Source organism: Notamacropus eugenii, chromosome 6, assembly GCF_028372415.1.
Source record: "Notamacropus eugenii isolate mMacEug1 chromosome 6, mMacEug1.pri_v2, whole genome shotgun sequence".
Classification (NCBI taxonomy): Eukaryota; Metazoa; Chordata; class Mammalia; order Diprotodontia; family Macropodidae; genus Notamacropus; species Notamacropus eugenii.
In genome coordinates this window covers 160,536,352-160,563,815 of record NC_092877.1, presented here as the reverse complement: position 1 = coordinate 160,563,815, position 27,464 = coordinate 160,536,352, and positions in this window count along the sequence as shown.

Here is a 27,464-nt window from a genome sequence, read left to right as displayed (position 1 = left end):
ATATTTTCTTAGATCAAATGGACCAAAGGTTTATCAATTTCATTTTTTTCACAAAACCAACTCAGTTTTATTTATTATTTCAATAGTTTTCTTAATTTCCATTTTAATAATCTCTCCTTTGGATTTCAGTGTTACTAATTTAGTATTTACTTGGGGATTTTCAATTTGTTCTTTTTCTAGCTTTTTCAGCTGCATGCCCACTTCATTGATCATCTTTGTCTCTATTTTATACATGTTAACATTCAGTGCTACATAACTTCCCCCAAGAACTGCTTTTGAAGCATCCTGTAGGTTTTGATAGATTGTCTCATTGTCATTCTCTTGCACTGAGGTTTTGATTGTTCCTATGATTTGTTATTTAACCCACTCATTCTTTAGAATTAGGTTATTTAGTTTACAATTACTTTTTGCTCTGTCTTTTCATGGCTTTTTATTACATATTATTTTTATTGCCCTATGATCTAAGAATGATGCATTAACTATCTCTGCAGCTATGGACTACATTGTGATGTTTTTATGCTCTAGTACATGGTCAATTTTTGGATACTTGCCATGTATTGCTGAGACAAAGATGTATTCCTTTCTATCCCCATTCAATTTTCTCCAGAGATCCAATTTATCTACCTTATACAGAGTTCTGTTCACCTCCTTTACTTCTTTCTTATTTATTTTGAGGTTTGCTTTATCAGACTCAGAGAGGGGAAGGTTGAGGTCCCACACTAGTATAGTTTTGCTGTCTATTTAGTCTTAACTTGTCCCCTAAAGATTTGGATACTATACCACTTGGGGCATATATGTTTAGTAATGATATCGCTGCATTGTCTATGATGTCTTTTAGCAGGATATAGTTTTCTTCCTTATGTCTTTTAGTTAAATCCATTTCTGCTTTTGCTTTGTCTGAGATTAAGATTGTTACCCCTGCTTTTTTTTACATCAACTGAAGTATAATATATTCTTCTCCAACCTTTTACCTTTACTCTGTGTGTATCCCCCTGTTTCAAATGTGTTTCTTGTAAACAACATATTGTTGGATTATGGTTTTTAATCAATTCTACTATTTCCCTCCATTTTATGGGAGAGTTCATCCCTTTCACAATCACAGTTATGATTACTATCTGTGTCTTACTCTCCATACTATTTCCCCCCATTTTTGTTTTTATTTCTCCCTTCTCACTTCCCCTCCACAATAGTTTTGCTTTTTATCACTGTCTCCCTCAGTCTTCCCTCCCTTCTGTCTCCCCACTTCCTTTTTATTTCTCTTTTCCCTTACTACTTTTTCCCTCTCTTTTAACCCCCCCTTTTCTTTTCCCTTTCCTCTCCTACTGCTTATAGAACGCTTTAGATTTCTATACTTAACTGAGTATACTATTCCCTCCTTAAACCAAATCAGATAAGAGTAAATCTTAAACAACACTCATCTTCCCCTCTTCCCTGTTTCTCTCTACTATATGTTTTTTGCCTCTTAGAGAGAGGTAATTTACCATTTTCTGCCTCCATTTTTCTCTTCTACTGTTACAATCCCTTCTCACCATTAAATCACTTTTTTATTATCGTGATTATACCCATAATTATACCTAGTTCCTCTGTCTATGTATATGCCTTTTAAGTGGCATAATAAATATTCAGTTATCAAGATTAACAAGTATCATTCTCCCTTACAGGAATGTCAACAGTTTGCTCATATTGAATAACAAGTTATTTTTCCCCTATTTACCTTTTTGTGACTCTCTTGAGTCTTGTATTTGAATGTCAATTTTTCTATTTAACTCTGTGCTTTTCCTCAAGAAGGTCTGGAAATCCCATATTTCATTGAATGTACATCTCCTTGACTGAAAGATTAGGCTCAATTTTGCTGGGTAATTTATCCTTGGTGGTAGTTCAACCTCCTTTACCTTATAGAATATCATATTCCCATCCCTCCAACTTTTAATGTAGAAGATCCAAGGTCCTGTGTGATCCTGACTGTGGTTCCTCAATATTTTAATTGTTTCTTTCTGACTGTTTGCATTATTTTCTCCTTAACTTCATAGTTCTGGAATTTAACAAAAATATTCCTTGGCATTTTCATTTAGGGACCTCTTTCAGGAAGTGATTGGTGGATTCTTTCAGTGACAATTTTGCCCTCTAGATGCAACACTTCGTAGCAGTTTTCTTTGATGATTTCTTGGAAGATATTGTCCAGGCTCTTTTTTTATCATTGCTTTCTGGTAGACCAATAATTCATAAATTTTCTGTCCTGGGTCTATTTTTCATGTGGGTTGTTTTCCCAAAGAGATATTTTACATTTTCTTCTATTTTTTTCATTCTTTAGATACAGTTTGACTGATTCCTGATGTCTTATAGAGTCATTAGCTTCAACCTGGCCAATTCTAATTTTTAATAAAACTTTTTTTTTCAGTTAAAGTTTGAATCTCCTTTTTTATTTGTCTAATTTTTCCAGTTAGGTTTTGTATCTCTTTATCCATTTGTTCAATTTTCCTTTTCAATTCTTCAGTGAATTATTTTTTCATATTTTTAAAATCATCAGTTGTTTCTCCCCAACTTTCTAATTTGGCTTTTAAAATCCTTCCTGAAGTCTTCCAAGAATTCTTTTCAGGCTTGTGATCAGTTCATATTCCCTTCTGAGCTTTCAGATGTGAGTACAATCTCAATGCTGACCTCTACTTTATTCATATTTCGGTCTTTGTCTCCACAATAAGATTCTATGATCTCTGCTTTTCTGATTTGCTTCTTGCTCATGATTATTGCCTTTTCCCTGACTTTTAAATAGGATCTTGGCTTCTGTGACACAAGGGCCTCTGTTCCGTAATTCTTGTGCTGAAAACTGGAGGCTTTGTGTGTTATGGCCTCTGGTTCTTTCAGCTAGAAACTAGAATGTTGCTGCTGTGGCTGAGTTGGTTGGTGTGTACCAAGGCAGAGGCCAGGTGAAGCCTGTCTGAGTTTCCTGAGGGTTACACCGAAGCTCACTTAGTGAGGTGTGGAGAAGGAGTGGTCTGGCCACAGGAGGTCTCCTCCTCCCCTGAGTTAGAGCACCAGCAGTCTCAGTGGCTGGTGAACTCTCTCCTGTTCTAGTGTCTGCCCAATTCCCCTGGCTGTGCTAAGGCATGCCTAGGGTCCTGATGTTGGTGCTTACAGGTCCCACTCCCCTGGGACTCCGGATCTCTTCCTGGTTTGCTGAGGCAGAGCTGTCTGGGACAGCTCTGGTCCTGCTCTGGTCTCCTTCAACCACAGCAAAAAGGACTCCCCATGATGATCTCCTTAGCCTCTGGAGCTTAGAGACTTTGTTTGATTCCACTATTTCAGAATTTTCCTTGGACAGTACTCTCTGGGTTTTTCAAGGTCAACAAGGGGAGGGAAAGAGCACTTACAGTTTTCTCTGCCAACTTGGCTCCAGAAGTTCAAGTAGGTGACTTTCAAACCTTTAATCTGTGAACTGATAGTCTCAGGAGTGACTGCTGCTCTTACCAAGGGTCCTCCTCTTCTCCCTCACTCAGTTCTTCTGGACTCTTGTCCTGTGCTCATATGTTTGAGAATCTGCAATGCTTTTTCTGATTCACTCTGCCCTGGCTGTTTCTGCTCTGAAGTCAGATTTTAACTCAGGTGTTCCTGACTCTGTATATTTAAACAATCAAGAAAACAAATTAAATAGTGCCAGATTAAGGTTTTCTGAGCAATAGACTAAATTTTTCCTACTGTATATCATGTAAGATAGTTTCCAGATATGGTATAATCCTGATCAGTTTTCTCTAGATCCATTCTAGTTGGTTCATTTGAATAAGAACTATTGCCAAAACTTGATCCAATCAATGCTGTGAATAATAAAATTGTCTATTATTCTCTCAGTGCATTGTATAATTCTCACTATACTTTTATTGAGATTCTATTCCAATGAGTCATCATTACATGGATCTCACTCATTTCTTAGAACACCACAGGTTCTAGAAGAAAATAATAAATTTTAAAGTCTTCTAGGATAGGTCTGGTGATCAGTTGATTTTTGTCATCTGAGAGCTAGTCTGGCTGAACTCAGAGATGTTCAGAAGCAGAATTTGACCCTGAAATTCTATTTTCTGAATATAAAATCTCAAAAAAATCACCTACTAAATCACATATTTTACTTAGAAAATTTAGGTCATCTTGGGATAGAGGCATGCTCAAGGATATGAGGGCCTATGCCATTTTGGATATATTTCCCTGTAAGCTAAAAATGATTGAATATTAAATTGATGTTAAATTGAATGAAATTGTAGCAAAGTAGTGTCTAAAGTTCAGAGTACAGTAAGTTGATATTTTTTCAACATATATAACTATACTTCTGTGTTACTTTAGTGAAGACATTTTAACTCCTTGGACATTATTTGCCTGGGAATGCAGCATGATGTTATGTAAAGAGTAATACCTCTGAACTCAGAGAACCTGGGCTCAAAACCTAACACTAACTTTATCACTGGGAGGAATGACATGGTACTGTGAACAGAGCACCAGACTTGGAGTCAGGAAGACATGAGTTCAAATCTAGTCTCAGACACGTACTACCTGTGTGATCCTGGGCAAGTCTCTTAACCCGGTTTCCCTTAGTTTCCTTTTCTTTAAAATGAAATAGAGAAGGAAATAGCAAACTGCTTCAATATCTTTGCCAAGAAAACCCCAGGTGGGCTCACAAAGAGTCAGATAGAACTGAAACAACAATTATAACAACAAAAAGCATAGTCTAAGACAAGAGTCATAGCGTCCTTGGACCAAATGTTGGGAGAGGTAAGACTAGATGTCTTCTGAGGTACCTTCTTCCTCTAGATGTATGAATCTCTTAACTTGCAGTGTGCTGATATTCCCATGTCTTTCTCATTTTATTGATTTTAAGATCCTTTGGAGGGGAAAAAATAGCAAAGAAAACAGAGATGACATATCAAAAAGCCACAATGCCTAGAATGCTGAATGTGAATGTTGTCTCACACATTTACCAGACTGGATAACAGAAAAGGCACAGATGCATTTTTAGTATACTCTCTATGTCCTTAATCCAGAACAATACTCTGGCACCTCTGTGAGATACTTAAGTTTCAAACTCAATTTATTTTATGTAAATGGGAATAATAATGATAACTAATAGGATCAAATACTCTTTCTAAGGATCAAATGAGATATTTTAGGAAAAGTACATTGAAAAACTGAAAGTACTGTATGTATTAACCATTGTTATTATTGTGATTAACCAGGGAAAACTGCTGAATGTAAGTTCCTGCAGTATATGAAAAAAAGAAGCCTTGAGAAGGACAAACAAGGAAGCAAGAAATCACTTGCCATTCTTATAGACTGGCATGGAATAATTTGATTTTGTGTTGGTTTACTGATATCTGATGTAGAAAGGAATAAAACTGTATTTATTTAGTGCCTACTGTGTGCTAGGCACCATGCTAAGCACTTTACAGATATTATCTAATTTTATTCTCACAACAACCCTGAGAAATAAGTGCTACTATTATAGTGCCCATTTTCTAGTTGTCAGAAGTACCATGCACATGGTCACATAGCAAATAAATATCTTGGACTGGATTTGAACTCAGGTCTTCCTGACTCCTGGTCCAATATCAAATTCACTGTATCAGTTCAAAAGTATTGAACTTTAAACTGCATCATAGAAAAATAGCAAGCTTGAAAATACCTAATTAAGGAATGAAATTTTTTTTTAAAAGGCTTAGTCAGAGAAGGTTCTTTCTAAGATTAATTTTTGTTAAGATAAACACCAATAGCTATAAAGTATGAAATTCTAGTCATGGCTCTTTTATTCATATCAAGATTTGAGTTGGAATCATTCCTCAGGTACTTATTAACTGTGACCCTGGGCGAGTAATTTAATTTCTCTGCCTTAGTTTTCTGTATGAGCTCTCTGTCCTCTTATAGATATGAATCTATGATATCTAATTAATAATCCTTTATCCTTTATCCTCATACAAATGAACTGAATCTTAACAAGCTTCCAAAACTTCACTTTGTGAATTATTCTTTTCATTTGCTATGCAGTAATGGTAAAAACACTTGCCTCTTTAATAAATTCTGGAATTCTTGTTCAGATATGTAAATGATGCTGATCTAACCAGGAATTGCTGGAATAATTATTCAGTGAAAAATATATTATACTAGCTGAACAATCCTGAAGAAAAAAATAATAATTTGCTTAAGAGATGAAGGAAATTGTGTGTTTAATAAAGACTTCTAGCCATATAGACATTTGCAGCATTTTCTTCACTATTGCTGTAGTTACTATGCACTGTCCTTCGCTTCCAGGGCCAGATTAACAACATTTGCCACTCAGACATTTAAAGTACCCTGAGGAGTTGGAAATATGTCTTCTTTACTGCCATGAGTTTGAGCCACCATCCCCCGCTGTTCCCCTGCCCCCCATGGCGTTATCTCTACCAAAGATGAGCTTCAGTTCAATCTAATTACTTGAGTTCAATTAGTCTTCACAAAAGGACATTTACTTCAAGGATATAGCTAGAAATTAAAACAACAACAACAACAACAAGAACTTACAACCTCCCCCCCCCCCCATACCTTGGGAAGTTGTTCTTATCTCAGTTCCTGTACAATACTAGTCCCATAAATTCCATGTCCATATGCTGCATGAATGCCAGGTGAGTCTTTGTCTCAACTACACTGAAAGTCACTTCTGAGCATCACTCTTCACTCTTCTCCTCTTTCACTATGTCTTAGCTACCAAGTGCAGATTTTTAAATGCTAGGACACTGAGTACCTGCCTGACCTTTCGAAATTCTTACAAATGAAAATTCTAGTCCCCTCACTTAAAATGGGATAGAGCAAATCCAGAAATGAAGTGCCAAGATCTATTTCACAGGATAAACTTCCTCTGAGGTAAGAAGTCCCAAACCCTCTCCCCTTACAGCACTGGGACAGTATGAGCAAAGAAGTGAATGAAATCCCCACAAAACACACCTCAATAGAAGGAAACAAAGAGAGGCAAAGGAACAACTGGAGAGAGAAATGAGAGTGATGCAAGAAAATCATGAAAAAAGAGTCAAGAGCTTGGTAAAGAAGGCACAAAAAATACTGAAGAAAATAATGCCTTAAAAAAAAACAGAATAGAAAAAATGAAAAAAGAGGCACAAAAATCCAATGAAGAGAAAAACACATTGAAAAGTAGAATTAGCCAAATGGGAAAAAATATATTAAAAAATTTACAGAAGAGAACTCCTTAAAAAGTATAATTGGAAAAGAAAGCACAAAAGCACAATGAAGAAAATAATTCCTTAAAAGTTAAAATTGGACATCAGGAAACAATCAAACAAAATCAAAACAATAATAAAAGAAGATAACGCAAAATATGTCACTGAAAAAGTAATTGACCTAGAAAATAGATTCAGGAAAGATGATTTAAGAATTAATGGACCATTTGAAAGTCATGACTGAAAAAAAGGATCTAGACATCATCTGTCAAGAAATTATCAAGAAAAACTTTACTGATATTCCAGAACCAGAGAGTAAAATAGAAATTAAAAGAATCCACTAATCACCTCTTGAAAGAGATCCCAAAATGAAAACTCCCAGGAATAAGCAAACTCTAGACCTGCTAAATTACAGAGAAAATACTGCAACCAGTCAAAAAGAAAGAATTCAAATATTGTGGAGCCACAGTCAAGATAACACAAGATTTGGCAGCTTCTCCACTAAAGGATCAGAGGCCTTACAGAAGGCAAAGAACGAGTATTACAACCAAAAATCACTTATGCAGCAAAACTGGATATAATTCTTCAGGGAGAATATTGGACATTCATTGAAATAGATGACTTTCAAACATTCCTGATGAAAATACCAAAGCTGAATTGAAAATTTGATTTTTAAACACAAGATGCAAAGAAGCATAAAAAGGTAAACAGAAAATAGAAACCATAAGGCCTTTGATAAGGTTAAACTCTTTATATTATTACATGAGAATATAATATTTATAATCTCTAAAACCTTTCTCATTTTAAGGGCATTTAAAAAGAGTATACATAGACAGAAAGTAGATTTGTGAATTGATTGTGATGATATGATTATCTAAAAAAAGTAAAATTAAGGGATTAGAAAGAACACTACACTAGGAAAAGGCGGAAGGGAGAATTAAAATGGGATGTCTTCTCTGAAATAAAAGAGACATGAAAGATTTTAGAGTGGGGGAAAATGGGGGAAGAGGAAAGAGGAGCACATGAAACTTATTCTCATTGAAATTGGCTCAGAGGGAATAATATACACTCAGTTGGGTGTAGAAATCTATCTTAACACACCAGAAAGTTAGGAAGGGAATGGGATTATAGAAGGGGGAAGGAGCTAATAGAAGTGATGGCAGTTCAAGGGAGGGAAAAGTCAGAAGCAAAATACTTTTGATAACAGACAGGGTAAAAAGGAAGAAAGAGTAGGATAAATAGGGAAAATACGGTGCAGAGAAATATGTAGATGGTAATCCTTACTGTCAAAAACTTAAAGAGTTGCTCTGATAAAGATTTCACTTCTCAAACATATGGAAAACTGAGTTAATTTTATAGAAATGAGTCATTCCTCAATTGATAAATGGTCAAAGGATACGAACAGGCAGTTTTCAGACAAAGTAATCAAAACTCTCTTATAGACATAGGATAAAATGGTCTAAATCACTATTGATGTGACAAATGCAAATTAAACTAACTGTGAGCCTTACACCTGTCAGATTGGCTAATGTGGGAACATTAATACATTAATGTACTATTGATAAAGTTGTATACTGATTCTGCCATTTTGGAGAGCAATGTGGAACTATGCATAAAACCACAAATAAAACCATACATACTATAAAACTATACCTACCCTTTGACTAAGTAATAGTTCTAATAGGTCTCTATCTCAAAGAGATAAAACAAAAAGGAAAAGGACCTAAGTATACAAAAATATTTGCAGCAGCTCTTTTAGTGATGGCAAAGAAATGAAAACTGAGGGGATGTCCCTCAAATGGAGAATGTTTGGACGAGTTGTTTTATATGATTGTGATGGAATTCTATTGTACTTTAAGAAATGATGGGCAGGATACTCTCAGAAAACTCTAGAAAGACTTGAATGAACTGATGCCAAGTGAAATGAGGAGAGCCAGGAGAATATTGTGCATGGTAAATGCAATATTTTATGATTATCTACTATGAATAACTTAGCTATTCTCAGCAATGCAATGATCCAACAGAATTCTGTACTACTTCTGATGAAAGGTGCCGTATATCTCCAGATAATGAAATGGTAGAGACTGAAAGAAGTTCAAAGATAATTTTTCTTCACTTTTTTCTTTTCCTTTTTTTATCTATGTTTTCTTTCAAAGAATGTCATACATGGAAGTGTGTTTTGCATGACTACACATGTGTAACATGTCAAATGGCTTGGCTTCTCAATGTAGTGGAAGAAGAGAAGAAGAGAATTTGGAACTGAGTATTTGAAAGAAGTGTTAAAATTGTTTTTACCTGCCTCTTGGAAAAAAAATATTAAATAAAATTTTTTAAATTAATTTATTTAACTTTTAACATTCATTTTCACAAAATTTTGGGTTCCAAATTTTCTCCCCATTTGTCCCCTCCCCCACCCCAAAAAACCAAGCATTCTAATTGCCCTTATCACCAATATGCCCTCTTTTCTATCATCCCTCCCTTCCCTTGCCCCCATCTTCTCTTTTATCCTGTAGGGCCAGATAATTTTCTATATCCCATTACCTGTATTACTTATTTCCTAGTAGCAAGGACAGTACTCAACAGTTGTTCCTAAAACTTTGAGTTCCAACTTCTCTTCATCCCTCTCTCCCCATCCATTCCCTTTGAGAAGGGAAGCAATTCAATATAGGCCATATCTGTGAAGTTTTGCAAATGACTTCCATAAAAGTCATGTTGTGTAAGACTAACTATTTCCCTCCATCCTATCCTGCCCCCCATTGCTTCTATTCTCTCTTTTGATCCAATCCCTCCCCAAGAGTGTTGACTTCTAATTGCTCCTTCCTCCCACTGCCCTCCCTTCCATCATCCCCCTCACCCTGCTTATCCCTTCCTCCCCCACTTTCCAGTATTATAAGATAGGTTTTCATACCAAAATGAGTGTGCATTTTATTCCTTCCTTTAGTTGAATATGACGACAGTAAATTTCATGTTTTTCTCTCACCTCCCCTCTTTTTCCCTCCAGTAAAAAGTCTTTTGCTTGTCTCTTTTATGACAGAAAATTTGCCCCATTCCATTTCTCCCTTTCTCCTCCCAATATATTTCTCCCTCACCACTTAATTTCATTTTTTTAAGATATGATCCCATCCTATTCAATTCACTCTGTGCTCTGTGTGTGTGTGTGTGTGTGTGTGTGTGTGTATGTAATCCCACCAACTACCCAGATACTGAAAAGTTTCAAGAGTTACAAATATTGTCTTTCCGCATAGGAATGTAAACAGTTCAACTTTAATAAGTCCCTTATGTCTTCTCTTTGCTGTTTACCTTTTCATGTTTCTCTTCATTCTTGTGTTTGAAAGTCAAATTTTCTTTTCAACTCTTGTCTTTTTATCAAGAATGCTTGAAAGTCCTCTATTTCATTGAAAGACCATTTTTTCCTCTAAAGTATTATATCCAGTTTTTCTGGGTAGGTGATTCTTGGTTTTAGTCCTACTTCCTTTGACTTCTGGAATATCCTATTACAAGCCCTTTGATCCCTTAATGTGGAAGCTGTTAGATCTTGTCGTATCCTGACTGTATTTCCACAATACTTGAGTTGTTTCTTTCCAGCTGCTTGCAACATTTTCTCCTTGACCAGGGAACTTCGGAATTTGGCCACAATGTTCCTAGGAGTTTCTCTTTTTCAATCTCTTTCAGGTGGTGGTCAGTAGATTCCTTGAACACTTATTTTGCCCTCTGGTTCTAGAACATTAGGGCAGTTTTCCTTGATAATTTCATGAAAGATGATGTCTAGGTTCTTTTTTTGATCATGGCTTTCAGGTAGTCCCATAATTTTTAAATTATCTCTCCTGGATCTATTTTCCATGTCAATTGTTTTTCCAATGAGATATTTCACATTATCTTCCATTTTTTCATTCTTTGGTTTTGTTTTGTGATTTCTTCATTTCTCCTAAAGTCTTTAGCCTTCATCTGTTCCATTCTAATTTTGAAAGAACTATTTTCTTCAGTAAGCTTTTGAACCTCCTTTTCCATTTGTCTATTCTGCTTTTAAAGCATTCTTCCCCTCATTGGCTTTTTGAACCTCTTTTGCCAATTGAGTTAACCTATTTTTCAAGGTGTTATTTTTTTCAGAATTTTTTTGGGTCTCTTTTAGCAAGGTGTTGACCTGCTTTTCATACTTTTCCTGCATATCTCTCATTTCTCTTCCCAGTTTTTCCTCCTCCTCTCTAACTTGATTTTCAAAATCTTTTTTTGCGCTCTTCCATGGCCTGAGCCAATCGAATATTTATTGTGGATATTTGGGATACAGAAGTCTTGACTTTTATGTCTTTCCCTGATGGTAAGCCTTGTTCTTCCTCATCAGAAAGGATGGAAGGAGATATCTGTTCACCAAGAAAGTAACCTTCTATGGTCTTATTTCCTCCCACCCTTTTCTGGGCATTTTCCCAGCCAGTTACTTGACTTCTGAGTTTCCTCTTCACACCCACCTGGCCTCCAGTTCTGCCCAGCCAGCACTTGGGGTCTGAGATTCATATGCTGCTTCCCTGCCTTAGGGCTTTGGCAGGCAGGGCTGATATTCAGTGTAAGATTAAGTTCAGGTGCTCAAGTGGGGGCAGGCCTGCCACACGGGGCTCACTTCTCTCGGGGGGTTTATGTGGAGACCTTCAGTAATGGATCTGAGCTCCTGCCTGCTTTGGGAGCCTCTGTCTGCTGCTGTCTCCACTGCTGCCTCACGAGGGGGCCTGAGGTAAGGAGACCCCCCCACTCCCCACTGGGCTAGCTGAAAAGCCCCTCTCACTGACCTTTGGCTCCTGTGAGTGGAGGGACCTGCGCGGCTGCTGGAGATTCTGTCCCTGAAGCCTGCTCGGATCTGCTCCTCTCAGTGCAATGTGGCCAAGGCTGGGCTGGGCTCTGCTCCAGTTCCAGCTCACAATGGACCTTTAGTGTCAGTTTTTCAGGTCTCTCTGGAACAGAAATCTCCTCCACTCCGTTGTTCTGTGTCTTCTGCTGCTCCAGAATTTGTTGGGAGTTCTTCTTTACAGGTATTTTACGGGCTGTGGGTTAGGAGCTAACATATGTATATCTTTCTACCCTGCCATCTTGACTCCTCCCCCGTAAATAAGATTTTTAAAAATACATTGACAGAAAGACAGAAACATAGAATACACACACACACACACACACACACACACACACACACACACACACCAACCAACACAGAAAGATCTGTGGGCCAGGTGTTGGGAGATGTTGCCATGTTCAACCTAAGGAGATAGGCTCCTGGTTATAACCAAAGAGGGATAGCTGCGTTTCATTCTCGTTGATGGTCTTTATTTCCTCTCTGGACTCTAACCACCAACTGGGAACAGATAAATCTTAATAAGGGAACATCTCAGCATGCAAATAAATCAAGTTGACAGTCAAAACTTTGCCAAACTTATTCTTCTTGTGAAACAAAATAATATTTTAAAAAATTGATGGGAATTTAGAAGTGAGTTTACTTTACTGTACCCCATCTTCTTCTCTTTCTATTTTATCTTTTGTTACATGAGATATTCTTTTCTGCAGAGAAGAGTTCTATTTTTAGCAATGAAGGTGCTGCAGCAAAATATATTGATGAAAAGTTTTCACAAATAGTCTTTGGGATATATTTTGTTAGAAATTGGCATAATTTTTGCCCTTATTTGTGTGTGAGGTGTTTATCTGTGATTTTGCTTCTATAAGAAAAATAATCTACAAAATAGTAGAATTGGTCATAGAACACATTTTATCTTATTTTAATTTTTCCCAAACTGATTTTATTGGTAGAGCTAATTCTATATTTGGGAACCCAGATAAATAATTCTTCTTTAATTGGCAGCCTGAGTCAGTTGCCTTTGATTTCTAAGTTAACTGATTTGTTCATGGTTACAGTTATGGATTAGAAGCAGGATAATTCTGAGCTTACACCAGACTTCATTCTACTCTCCCTATTATTTGAAATATTTTCCATCCAAAGCAAAAGGCCAGAGGTGCATTTTGAACATACCATCAAAGCCCTCAACCCAGAATAGTCTTCTCATGTTTTTGAGTGGCATAAAGATTGCTTTTTCACTTGATTTCCAGTGTCACACAGTAAATAATTTTGAAACACTGAGGCTGGAACTCTTTATGCTGCCACTTTTTACAAGAATTTTAGTAAGTGTAAACAACCACATATACACAAGGATCTTGATATGAGTTAGTCTGTCAAGAAGAATTTATTTTTAGTCAGGCACAAATACAAAGCACAAGGGATAGAAGAAAATGCATAAACAATCTCTGTTCTAAAGGATCTTGCATTCTAATGGGAAAGACAACATATACATGATATGGTGAATATAAGAAATATGTAAAGTAAATGTAACATAATATGAGAGGGGAAGGCACTAGCAACCAGGGAGACCAGGAATAGTTTCATGAAGAAGGGATATTTGAATTGAATCTTGAAGGAAGCCAGGGAAAACAAGAGGTATAAATGAGGAGAGAAAGTATTTTTTTTTTTATTTTTTAATGTTTAACAATCACTGCCATACAATTGAGATTTTATCCCCCCCATACCTACCCCCCACTACCCCCCTCCCTCCCCACGACTGCATACAATTCTGTATAGATTCTACATATACTTTCCTATTGAGTATATTTTCACTATAGTCATGCTATGTAGTCAGACTACAATAAATGAAAGAAATCGTATAACAAATCAGAACACGATACACAAACACATACACATACACAAACATGATCTGCTACATTTTGTGAGTGACTTCCATATTTCTTTCTCTGAGTGTGGAAGACATTTTGCCTTGAGAACCACTTTTGGGATTTTTTTTTATAAGAAGTTTTTGCGTTATTACAAAACTCCAAGTCTACCAGAAAAAACTCTCGCACACTGTGGTCGTTGCTGTGCATAAAGTTCTCCTGGTTCTGCTCCTTTCACTCAGCATCAGGTCATATAAGTCCTTCCAGGCCTCTCTGAAGTCTTCTTGTTCATCACTTCTTATGGCACAATAGTACTCCATTACATTCATATACCATAATTTATTCACCCATTCCCCAATTGATGGACATCCCCTTGACTTCCAGTTTTTGGCAACTACATAGAGTGCTGCTATAAATATTTTTGTACATGTGGGACCCTTTCCCATTTTTATGATCTCTTGGGGATATAGTCCTAGTAGCGATATTGCTGGGTCAAAGGGTATGCGCATTTTTGTAGCCCTTTGGCATAGTTCCAAATTGCTCTCCAGAATGGTTGGATGAGCTCACAGTTCCACCAACAATGAATTAGTGTTCCAACTCTCCCACATCCTCTCCAGCATTTATCATTTTCTTGTTCTGTCATGTTTGCCAATCTTATAGGTGTGATGTGGTACCTCAGAGTTGTTTTGATTTGCATCTCTCTAATCAAAAGTGATTTAGAGCATTTTTTCATATGATTATAGATATCTTTAATTTCTTCCTCTGAAAATTGCCTGTTCATATCCTTTGACCATTTATCAATTGGGGAATGACTTGTATGATTATACATTTAAGTCAGTTCTCTATATATTCTAGAAATGAGGCCTTTATCCCCGAGCTTAGCTGTAAAAATTTTTTCCCAATTTACTACATCCCTCCGGATTTTGGTTGCATTGGGTTTGGTTGTGCAAAAACTTCTCAGTTTAATGTAATCAAAGTTATCCATTTTGCATTTCGTAATGCTTTCTGTCTCTCCTTTAGTAAAGAATTCTTCCCTTCTCCATAGATCTGATAAATACACTATTCCTTGCTTCTCCAGTTTATTCATGGTATCAATCTTTATACCTAAATCATGTACCCATTTGGACTTTATTCTTGTGTACGGTGTCAGGTATGGGTCTATGCCTAATGTCCGCCACACTGTTATCCAGTTTTCCCAGCAATTTTTGTCAAACAATGAGTTCTTATCCCAGAAGCTGGGGTCCTTGGGTTTATCAAACAGAAGGTTGCTATATTCCTTGCCTACTGCTTCTTGAGTGCCAAGTCTAATCCACTTGTCTACCTCTCTGTTTCTTAGCCAATACCAAGTGGTTTTGATAATTGCTGCTTTATAGTACAATTTGATGTCTGGTAGCGCTAGGCCACCTTCCCAAGCATTTCTTTTCATTAGTCCCTTTGATATTCTGGACCTTTTGTTTTTCCAAATGAATTTTGATATTATTTTATCCAGCTCTAGAAAGTAACTGTCTGATAGTTTAATTGGTATGGCACTAAATAAGTATATTAATTTGGGTAGAATTGTCATTTTTATTATATTAGCATGGCCTACCCATGAGCATCTAATGTTTTTCCACTTACTTAAATCTGACTTTATTTGTGCAAAAAGTGTCTTGTAATTGTGTTCATATAATCCCTAGGTTTGTTTTGCCAGGTAGACTCTTAAGTATTTTATACTGTCTACCCTAGCTTTAAATGGGATTTCTCTTTCTATCTCTTGCTGTTGGACTTTGTTGCTAATATATAGAAACGCAGAAGATTTGTGTGGGTTTATTTTGTAACCTGCAACTTTGCCAAAGTTGTTTATTAATTCAAGTAATTTTTTACTTGAATCTCTGGGATTCTCTAGGTAAATCATCATATCATCTGAAAAGAGTGATAACTTAGTTTCTTCGTTGGCTATTCTTATTCCTTGAATATCTTTATCTTGTCTAATTGCTACAGCTAACATTTCTAGTACCATATTGAATAATAGTGGTGATAATGGACAACCTTGTTTCACCCCTGATTTTATTGGGAATGCATCTAGCTTATCCCCATTGCATATAATGCTTGCTGAAGGTTTTAGATAGATACTGCTTATTATTTTATGGAAAGTTCCCTTTATTCTTACGTTCTCCAGTGTTTTTAGTAGGAATGGGTGTTGTGTTTTTTCAAAAGCTTTTTCTGCATCTATTGAGATAATCATGTGGTTTTTGTTAGCTTTGTTGTTGATGTGATCAATAATGCTAATAGTTTTCCTAATATTGAACCAGCCCTGTAGTCCTGGTATGAATCCTAGCTGATCATAATGTATTAATCTCGTGATAAGATGCTATATTCGTTTTGCTAAAATCTTATTTAAAATTTTTGCATCTATATTCATTAGGGAAATTGGTCTATAATTTTCTTTCTCTGTTTTGTCTCTTCCTGGTTTGGGTATCAAAACCATATTTGTATCATAGAAAGAATTTGGGAGGACTCCTTCTTCTCCAATTTTCAAGAATAGTGTATGTAGTATTGGAATTAACTGTTCTTTAAATGTTTGATAGAATTCACTTGTGAATCCATCTGACCCTGGAGATTTTCTCCTAGGGAGTTCATTGATGGCTTTTTCAATTTCTTTTTCTGAGATGGGGTTGTTTAAGTATTCAACTTCCTCTTCTGTTAATCTGGGCAATTTGTATTTTTTAAAATATTCATCCATCTCGTTTAGATTATCAAATTTGTGGGCATGAAGCTGGGCAAAGTAGTTTCTTATTATTGTTTGAATTTCCTCCTCATTGGACGTGAGTTCACCTCTTTCATTTTTAATATTAGTAATTTGATTTTCTTCTTTCTTTTTTTTAATCAGATTGACCAAATATTTATCAATTTTATTAGTTTTTTCATAAAACCAACTATTGGTTTTATTTACTAATTCAATAGTTTTCTTAATTTCAATTTTATTAATCTCTCCTTTGGTTTTCAGTATTTCGAATTTGGTATTTACTTGGGGATTTTCAATTTGTTCTTTTTCTAGCTTTTTCAACTGCAAGCCTAAGTCATTGATCTCCTCTTTCTCTATTTTATTTATGTAAGCATTCAAAGATATAAAACTTCTCCTAATAACTGCTTTTACATTATCCCATAAGTTTTGGTATGTTGTCTCACTATTATCATTCTCTTGAATGAAATTGTTGATTGTTTCTATGATTTCTTCTTTAACCCAACCCTTCTTTAGAATTAGATTATTTAGTTTCCAATTGATTTTTGGTTTCTCTTTCCATGGCCTTTTATTACATGTAATTTTTAATGCATTATGATCTGAAAAGGATGCATTGATTATCTCTACCCTTCTGCACTGGATTGTGAGATTTTTATGTCCTAGTACATGGTCAATTTTTGTAAATGTTCCATGTACCGCTGAGAAAAAGGTGTATTCCTTTCTATTCCCATTTAATTTTCTCCAAAGATCTATCATATCTACCTTATCCAGAGTTTTATTTACCTCCTTAACCTCTTTCTTGTTTATTTTGAGGTTGGATTTATCTAGTTCAGAGAGAGGGAGGTTGAGGTCCCCCACTAGTATAGTTTTGGCATCAATTTCTTCCTTCAACTTCCCCAACCTCTCCTCTAAGAATTTGGATGCTATACCACTTGGAGCATACATGTTTAGTAATGATATTGCTTCATTGTCTATGGTGCCTTTTAGCAGGATATAGTTTCCATCCTTATCGCTTTTGATTGGATCTATTTCTGCTTTCGCTTTGTCTGAGATTAGGATTGCTACTCCTGGCTTTCTTACATGAGCTGAAGCACAATATATTCTACTCCATCCTTTGACCTTTATCCTATGTGTATCCCCCCGTTTCAAATGTGTTTCTTGTAAGCAGCATATTGTTGGATTATGGCTTTTAATCCATTCTGCCATCCATCTCCATTTTATGGGAGAGTTCATTCCATTCACATTCACAGTTATGATTACAATATGTGTATTTCCTTCCATCCTCTTTCCCACCATTTGTGCTTTTGGCTCTCCCGTCTCCCTTCCTCTCCTCAATAGTATTCACTTTTCTCCCTCTCCTCCTGCAGCCTTCCCCTCCTTCTTTTAGCCCCCCTCCCTTTTACTCCCCTTTACTCTTATTGCTTCTTTCCTCCCTTTTAGCCACCCTCCCCTTTCTTCCCCCTTCCCCTCTTACTACCTATAGAGCTAGGTAGGATTATCTACTTAAGATTATTGTTCCCTCCTTTGAACAAATCAGATAAGAGTACCTCTCAAACAATGCTCATCTCCCTCCCCTCCTTCCCTCTCCTATAGTTTTGTACTTCTTCCTGTGATATAATTTGCCATTTTCTGCTTCCCCCTTTTCACACCTACTATTACAATCCCTTCTCATACTTAAATCATATTTTTGACATGACATCATTTACTTTATGCCTGTTCCCTCTACATATATCCCTTTTATCATAATAGCTGCATAGTTCTCAAGATTAACAGGTATCATCTTCCCTTATAGGGAGGTAAACAGTTTGCCCTAATTGAGTAGCAAGTTTTTGTTTTTGTTTTTTCCCCTCTGTTTACCTTTTTTTGATTCTCTGGAGACCTGCATTTGAAGATCAAATTGTCTATTGAGTTCGGGTGTTTTGGTCAGGAAGCTCTGGAAATCCCTTATTTCGTTGAATGACTTTCTCCTTGCCTGAAATGTTATGCTGAACTTTGCTGGGTAAGTTGATCCTTGGTTGAAGTCCCAACTCCTTTGCCTTACGGAATATTGGGTTCCAATTCTTTCGATCTTTTAATGTAGAAGCTGCAAGGTCCTGTGTGATCCTGACTGTGTGTCCTTGATATGTTAATTTTTTCTTTCTGGCTGCTTGTAGTATTTTCTCCTTCACTTGATAGCTCTGGAATTTGGCAACGATATTTCTTGGGGTTTTGAGTTTGGGATCCCTTTCAGGAGGGGAACAGTGGATTCTTTTGATGACTACTTTGCCCTCTGAGTCTAGTACTTCTGGGCAGTTTTCCTTGATGATTTCCTGGAAGATATTGTCCAGACTCTTTTCTTCATCATGGGTTTCTGGCAGGCCAATAATTCTTAGATTTTCTCTCCTGGATCTGTTCTCCAGGTCAGTTGTTTTTCCAACTAAATATTTTACATTTTCTTCTATCTTTTCATTCTTTAGATTTTGTTTGACTGATTCTTGTTGCCTCATTGAGTCATTAGTTTCTACTTGCCCAATTCTAATCTTGATCGTATTGTTTTCTTCAGTTAGCTTTTGCATCTCCTTTTCCATCTGACCAATTTTTCCCTTTAAGGAGCTTTTTTCTCCATTTAATTTTTGTACTTCTTTTTCCATTTGACCAATTTTCCCAGTTAGGTTTTGGGTTTCCTTTTCCATCTGATCAATTTTCCCAATTAGGTTTTGGGTTTCCTTTTCTGTTTGATTAACTCTTCCTTTTAGGGAATTATTTTCTACAGTTAATTTTTGAACTTCCTTTTCCATTTGTTCAATTTTCCTTTTCAGAGTGATGTTCTCATTAGTGAATTCTTTTTTTATAATTTTAAAATCATTGGCCAGTTTTTCTTTTATTTCCTTCTTCATATGTTCCAGGTAGTCTAGTTGTGCTTGCGAGAAATTCATAGTCCCTTCTGAGGTTTCAGATGGAAGTACAGTCTCAGCTCTGACCTCTTTGGTGTTTGTGTTTTGGTCCTTATCCCCATAGAAAGATTTTATGTTTTATTTTCACTTTTCATCTGCTTTTTCCGATTCATGATGTTGGCTGAGTGTTGTAGCTTCTGGTTCTTTCAGTCAGAAGGTACAGATCTTTAAGTTGAGCTGATGTTTGTCTAGGCTAAAAGCAGGCTTTTGTTTTTTGTTTCCCAGATCAACCCTGGGGTTAGCTTGTTAGGTGTGTGGGAGGGGTTGTCTGGTCTCAGGAGATTTCCTCAGGTGACCTGAGGCAAAGGCAAGGTCAGAGGATGGTGATCCCAGCTTCCCTATTGTCTTCCCTTTTCCCCTGGAGGGCTGGGGCCTGCCTAGAAGCTAATGCGTGTTCCCACCCCTCCTGGGGCTCGTCTCCTGGCGCTGAGGCTTGCCTGGGTCTCAGTGTGAATTTTCTCTGCCCTGGGTCATCTGTCCTTCCAGATTGCCTCTACCACAGTAGGAAGAATCCCCCTTTGCTATTTTTCTAGCCTCTGGTGTTATGAGACTATTTGCCCCTTTCTGCTGTTCCTGCTGATCCAGGATTTATCTGGGGAAGTATTTTATGATTCTTTCAGAGTCATCAGGGGGGAGGAGAGGGCATTTACTGATCACTCCACCATCCTGACTCCCGGAAGTTCAAGTGGGTGACTTACCGAAGTTTAGTCTTCAGGCTGAAGGTGTCAGGAGGTGCTGCGCTGATATCTGGCACTTAGCGGCTCTCACCGGCTCGCTTTGGCTTGTCTCCTGCTCCGCTGGTTTGGCTCGCCACTCTCGGGCTTCTCAGGTCCCTTCCTCCCTGCTGCGCTGACCGCGCTGTGCTGTGCGCTGGGGGCTTACCCCAGCAGAACAGATCCTTCCCGTGGACCTTCCAGTCCAACCTGGGCTCCGAATCTGTCAAAGTCTGTCACCCACTGGACTCTACACCTCCAAAGTCTGGTCAGATTCTCCTTTCAGAAATATCCAGAGGAGTTTGTCCAGGAGCTTAGGTGAGTCGTTGCTTTCACTCCACCATCTTCGAGAAAGTATTTCAAGCTTAAGAAAAAAGATATAGAGAGGATTCTGGGAAGAAGGTGGAATAGGTAGAAAATTCCAAGCACTAAAGATTTTCCACCACAAAAGTTAAATTAATACCTTAGAGCAAACAAAGTATGAGTAGAGATAAAGAAGAATAGGGGCACAATCCAGGTCTTCCCAGGACAATTTGAGAAGACCAGAAGAAAAATCCCAGGACAAAGTTTGGTCCCCGCAAAGAGTAAAAACTTCTAGGCTAGGGTCCATTTTAAAAACAGGCCACAAGCCCTGGTGTTAGTTGGTTTGAGAGGCTTCCTCAGCCTTAGCCACAATAATTTTCACTCCCTGGGATAGGGAAGAAAGTTGGGCATTTGAACCCAGGAAGACTGAAAGAAGTTCTGCATAAGGAATGCCAGACCCAGGTGTACTGCCAAGAGTAGCAGGGGCAAGAAGGATCCAGCACAAACCGGGTGAGTTCAAAAGTAGTAGGACTAAATGCCCCTGGCTATGGGCACTTAGATGAGGTTAGAGATTTGGCTTTGGTTCCAGGCAGCAGGGGAGAACTGAAGATCTGGAGCAAGAGGCACCATTTTCCATATCCTAGAGTTAGAGGTGATTTCAAAAATGAAGTTATTACCACAAAAAAAAATGCACATGCAAAGAAAAAAGATTCCAACCATACAAAGCTGTTATGGGAATAGGGAATCATCTTCAGAGGATGATATTGTAGCAAAGAGCAACATCATAATGTCACTTGCCCAAAAGAATTCTAGAAGATCTTTTAAAAAGAGTTTAAAAATGAAATGAAAGATATGGAGAAAAAACTAAAGAAAAATAAGAATTATCCAACAAAAAGTAAACCAACAAAACCAAGAAGGTTATGAAAAGAAAGTCAACCAATTAGAAAAGGAAATCCAGAATTTTAAGGGGAAAACCTGACACCCTGAAAATTAGATTTGGATACAGTTAAGCCAGCAAAATTATGAGATCAAGAAATAATTAACCAAAATATGAATTAAGAAAAATAGAAGAGAAAATGAAACATCTTATAAGGAAAGCAACACATTTGGAGAAGAGATCAAGAAGAGAAAATACAAAAATATAATATAAAATATTATAATAATATAATAAATATAACATAAAAATAATAACTAACTGAAAGTTATGACAAAAAAGAATCTTGATAAAATAAAACAAGAAATAATTAAAGAAAATTGTCCTGAAGCATTAGAACAGAGGGAGGGTAGTGGAAATAGAAAAACGTCCATCAATCACTTCTTAAAAGACATCCTATGAGAAAAACTCAGGAATATCATAGTCAAATTCAGCAATACCCAGATAAAGGATAAAAATTAAAAGCATCAAGATGAAAATAATTTATGTATCATGGTGCCACAATTAGAATCATACAAGACCTGGCAGCAGAGTCATTAAAGAACCACAGGTCTTGGAACATAATATATCAAAAAGCAAAGGAATTGGGGCTTCAGCAAAAATATATCATACCATGAAGGTGCAGCTAGGTGGTACAGTGGATAGAACACCAGTGCAAGAGTCAAGAGGACCAGAGTTCAAATCTCACCTCAGACACTTTACACTCCCTAACTGTGTGACCTTAACCCCAACTGCCTCATTCTAGGTCATCTCCAGTCATCCTGATGAATATCTGGTCATTAGATTCAAATGCTTCTGGAGGAGAAGTGAGGCTGATAACCTGAGCAGCCTTCCCTGACTCAAAAACAAAGTCAAGTGCAAGTCTTGTCATCATTTCTCTGATGGCATGGTCTTCTTCGGCAACAAAGGTTGAACTCACATCATACTACGAAAGGTTAAGTGTTATCCTGAATAAAAAAAAAAAAGTGGACATTTGATAAACTCTAAGACTTCCAAGATTTTGTTTAAAAATATCCTGAACTTAATAGAAGATTTGATATATGAGAACAAGAGAAATATAAGATCCATACCAAAGACTGATTATAAGAGATTCATAAGGACAGATTGTTTACTTTTTAATATGTGTACATACATGCATATATATATATGTATATAATGTAAAATGTGTGTCTAAGACTTCTATTAATATTTGGTTGACTCATAAATAAGATTGAGGAAAACCTGAGTAAGATATGAATTTAAAAAGTAGAACCATTTAGGAACAGCTAAAAAGAGTATATCTACAAATGAGCTGCAAGAGGAAGAACTGATACAGAGGAATGAGATGAGGGAGGAAGGCTGGTAGTTCTTGTTGCCTAATTGCATCAGGAATGGATTTAAGAGAGAAAAGTACATATATATTTAGAAGAATATAAAAGTCTTCTAAATTCAGAAGAGATAAAATGGTAGGGGCATAGGGAGAGGGAAGAGGACAAGGGAAGGATCTTTAGAGGGGAGGGGGAGGGAATAGATAAAAGGGTGAGAGAGAAAGGCGTTTAGATTTATGGAAAAGAGAGGATAGGGGAGGATACTTGAAGGGGGGCAGTCAATTAATAGGAGGTCAAGGTAGTAGGTAAGTTAAGTAGAGGAGACAAGAGGAATATAAAACAAGAGATATACATAAACATAAAAAACAAAGATTAGGAGTAGAATATGTTTGGGAAAGTATATGTCTATATTTGTATATAATATCTATAGGTATAGAGAAATATATCTAAACTTTATTTTACTCTTCTGAGTGGGGTGAGGGGAGAGGAAAAACAACAAAGTAAAAACATGCACAGCAGAGAACAAGAGAACTCATAATGAAGCAAAGCAAAAATGGACAATTTTCAAAACAAGCATTATTTATCATACATGCTTTCTTGAAATGAAAATTTATTGGGAGCAGAGCCAAGATGGTGGAATAGAAGGATGCATCTCTAGAAGCTCTCCCCCCAAAGCTTATAAAATACCTGTAACAAATTACTCTTAACAAATTATAGAGTAGCAGAAGCCAAAACACAACAGCATGAAAGAGATTTCCAGCCCAACAGAGCTTGGCCAACAGGAAAGGTATATCACACCCAATGCAGAGCAGAGCACAGCCCAGCCTTGGCTGTGCTGTGGCAGGGACAGGACTGGAGCGGGCTTTAAGTTGCCACCAGCAGCAGCTGCAATTCCCAGATTCCTCAACCCACAAAAACCAAAGGCAGCTTTGAAGATCAGGGAGAAAGCTCTGTTACCCAGGTGAGACTGGAATGCAGCAGCAGCCTAGCCTCAGCCCCTGGCTGCAGAGGCTTCCATTGTTGGAGCCCTGACCTAAAGACCTTGGGGAAATTGAGCTGTTGCTCAGGATCTCAGTCCTGAGTGGTGGCCCTGGGGTGAGGAAGAGCACTGGATGTTGTGGTGGACCAGGTAGAGGCTCTGGAGAGGGAATTCTACTGGAAGATCCTGGGCAGAAAAAAGTGCTTGTTGTTGCTCCCAGAGCAGAATACAGGTCAGAAGAGGAGTAAACTACTCTCCCTTGATTGTGCCACCTTGAAGGAACTGAGAACTTACATGTCTCCAGAGTATACCCTCCTCTTGATGAAGAACTCAAAAGTTAAGTAACTGGCTGGGAAAATGCCCAGAAAAGGGGAAAAGAATAATACAAGAGAAAGGTACTTTCTTGATGTGAAGGTATTTTCTTCCATTCTTTCAGATGAGGAAGAACAAAGCATAACATCAAAGGAAGACCTAAAAGTCAAGGCTTCTGCACCCAGAGTCTCCAAAATAAATATCCAATGATCTCAGGCCATTGAAAAGCTCAAAAAATTTTTTGAAAATCAAGAGAGGTGGAGCAAAATTGGGAAGAGAAATGAGAACAATGAAAGAAAATCATGAAAAGTGAGTCAAAAGCTTGCTAGAGGAGACTCAAAAAATCCTGAAGAATATAACACCTTTAAAAGTAGACTAACTCAAATGGCAAAAGAGATCCAAAAAGTCAATGAGGAGAAGAATGCTTTAAAAAGCAGAATTAGCCAAATGGAAAAAGAGGTTCAAAAGCTCTTGGAAGAAAATTGCTATTTAAAAATTACAATGGAGCAGATTTTAGGAGAAATGAAGAAATGACAAAACAACACCAAAAGAATGAAAAAAAAGAAGGCAATATGAAATATCTCATTGGAAAAAAACAACTTGAAATGGACAGACTGAAACAAGCACAGGCAAGAGTCAAATGAGAATTTGGGAGTGTCTTTATTAGCAGGCGACTGTCCACAAAGGAAGCAGCACTGAACAAAGGTGTGTGTGCCTTTTAAGCATCTTAGCACCTCCCAGCACAGCCTTGCGGTTCCAATAGCACACATTTTTCACAGAACAGTTTTGACAGGGTTTCCTAGGCACTGCTAGGCAAGGGGACACAACAGAGAGGGGGACCCAGGCAGCTGCTAGGCAAAAGGGTACAACAGAAAGTGTAACCACTAACAGTAAGTGGCTACTAGGCCCAACCCTGCCTAGAAACTCAACAGACATTTCTCAACCCAGGGGCTCTGGGGGGGAGGGGAAATAATGTCCACTTTACAACTGACCCAGAAAATCCAGGGGAGACAATTTAAAAATTATGACACTACCTGAAAGCCATGATCAAAAAAAAGAGCCTAGACATCATCTTTTATGAAATTATCAAGGAAAACTGCCCTGATATTCTGGAACCAGAGGGTTAAATAAATATTGAAAGAATTCACCAATCACCTCCTGAAAGTGATCCAAAAAGAAAAACTCCTAGGAATATTGTAATCAAATTCCAGAGTTCCCAGGTCAAGGAGAAAATATTGCAGGCAGTCAGAAATAATTTGAGCATTGTGGAAATATAACCAAGACAACACAGGATCTGGCAGCTTCCACATTAAGGGATGGAAGGACTTGGAATATGATATTCCAAAAGTCAAAGGAACTAGGATTAAAACCAATAATCATCTACCCAGCAAAACTGAGTATAATACTTCAGGGGAAAAATTGGTCTTTCAATGAAATCAAGGACTTTCAAGCATTCTTGATGAAAAGACCAGAGCTGAAAAGAAAATTTGACTTCCAAACACGAGGATCAAGAGAAGTATGAAAAGGTGAACAGGAAATAGAAATCATAAAGGACTTTCTAAAGTTGAACTGTTTACATTCCTACATGGAAAGATCATATTTGTAACTCTTGAGACGTTTCTCAATATTTGGGGAGTTGAAGGGATTATACATGCATACATACATACATACATACATATAGATATATTTATACACACACACATATATATATATAAATACATATAGATATATAGACAGAGAGCACAGAGTGAGTTGAACAGGAAGGCATGATATGCAAAAAAATAAAATTAAGGGTTGAGAAAGGAATATAAAGGGAGGAGAAGGGAGAAATGGAATGGGTCAAATTATCTCTTATAAATAAGACAAGAAAAAGCCTTTTCAGTAGAGGGGGAGAAGGGGAGTTAAGAAGGAAAAAGGGAAGCTTACTCTCATCACATTTAGGTTAAGGAGGAAATAACATGCACGCTAGTTTGGTATGAAAATCTATATTACACTATGGCAATATAGGGCAGAAGGGGACAAGTGGAATGTGAGGGCGATGATAGAAGGGAAGGCAAATGAGAGGAGGGGGTTAATTAGAAGTAAACACTTTTGGGGAGGGAAAAGATCAGAAGAGAGAACAGAATAAATGGGAAGCAGGATAGGATGAAGGGAAATACAGTCAGTCTTTCACAGCATGACTATTATGGGAGTCTTTAGCAAAACTAAACATATATGGCTTGTATGGAATTCCTTGCCTTCTCAGTGGGGATGGGTAGGGAGGCAGGAAGGGAGAGAAGTTGGAACGCAAAGTTTTAGGAATTGAGAATTGTTTTTGCCTGTAACTGGGAAATAAGAAATACGGGTAATGGGGTATACAAATCTATTTGCCCTACAAGAAAAGAGAGAAAATGGAGATAAGGGAAGGGAGGGGTATAATGGAAGGGAGGGTAGACTGGAACAAGGGGTAATCAGAATGGATGGTGTTTTGAATTGGCGAAGGGAAGAGATTGGAAAAAAATTTGAAACTCAAAATCTTGTGGAAATGAATGTTGAAAACAAAGTAAATAAATAAGTTGGATAAAAAGAAATGAAAATTTATTGTTATACAGTTTGAATCTTCTCTTATGTTCTGTTATGCACATGACATGCTTTTTTTTCTTTTTAACTTTCTATATAATTTCCAATATTTAAGTTATTTAAGTTATGATACATTTTTTTCTATTCTGTATATGGGTTGTAGTATTGAGTGTGAAATAATTTTTTTAAAATAATTTAACAAAATAAACAAGATGTAAAAGTTTAAGGAAGCTCAAGTAGGAGACTGAAGCAGCTAGGCGGTAAAGTAGATAGAATGCTGGACCTAAAGTTAGAAACACCTGAGATCAAATCTGGCCTCAGATCCTTAGTAGCTGTGTGATCCTGAGCAAATCATTTAACCCTGTTTGTCTCAATTTCTTCATCTGTAGAATAAGTTGGAGAAGTAAATGAAACGTCATTTCAGTAATTTTGCCAAGAAAACCCCAAATGAAGTCACAAAGCAACACCAAAACAACAATAAGTATACAAGTGAATACTGTGTTTGGAGGGGAATAAAATGTAAGAAAACTGGAAAAGAAGGAAAGAGAAGGTGATAAACAGTTTTAAATGCCATACTGAGGACTTTAGATTTGATCCAGAAATTAATAGGGAGTCACTGTGGCTTACTGAAGATAGGATAACATGGTAAAACATACACTTCAGTATCACCCTGCCAATTGAGGGAGGATCAATTAAAGTGGGGAGAGTATTCAAAGGAGGTATATCTGGTAGTTGGCGTAGTTGGATGAAAGGAGGGCCTGAAGTATATGTGTGAAATGGTTCATATATGAAGAATTTACATGGGAAATTACATATAAGGGT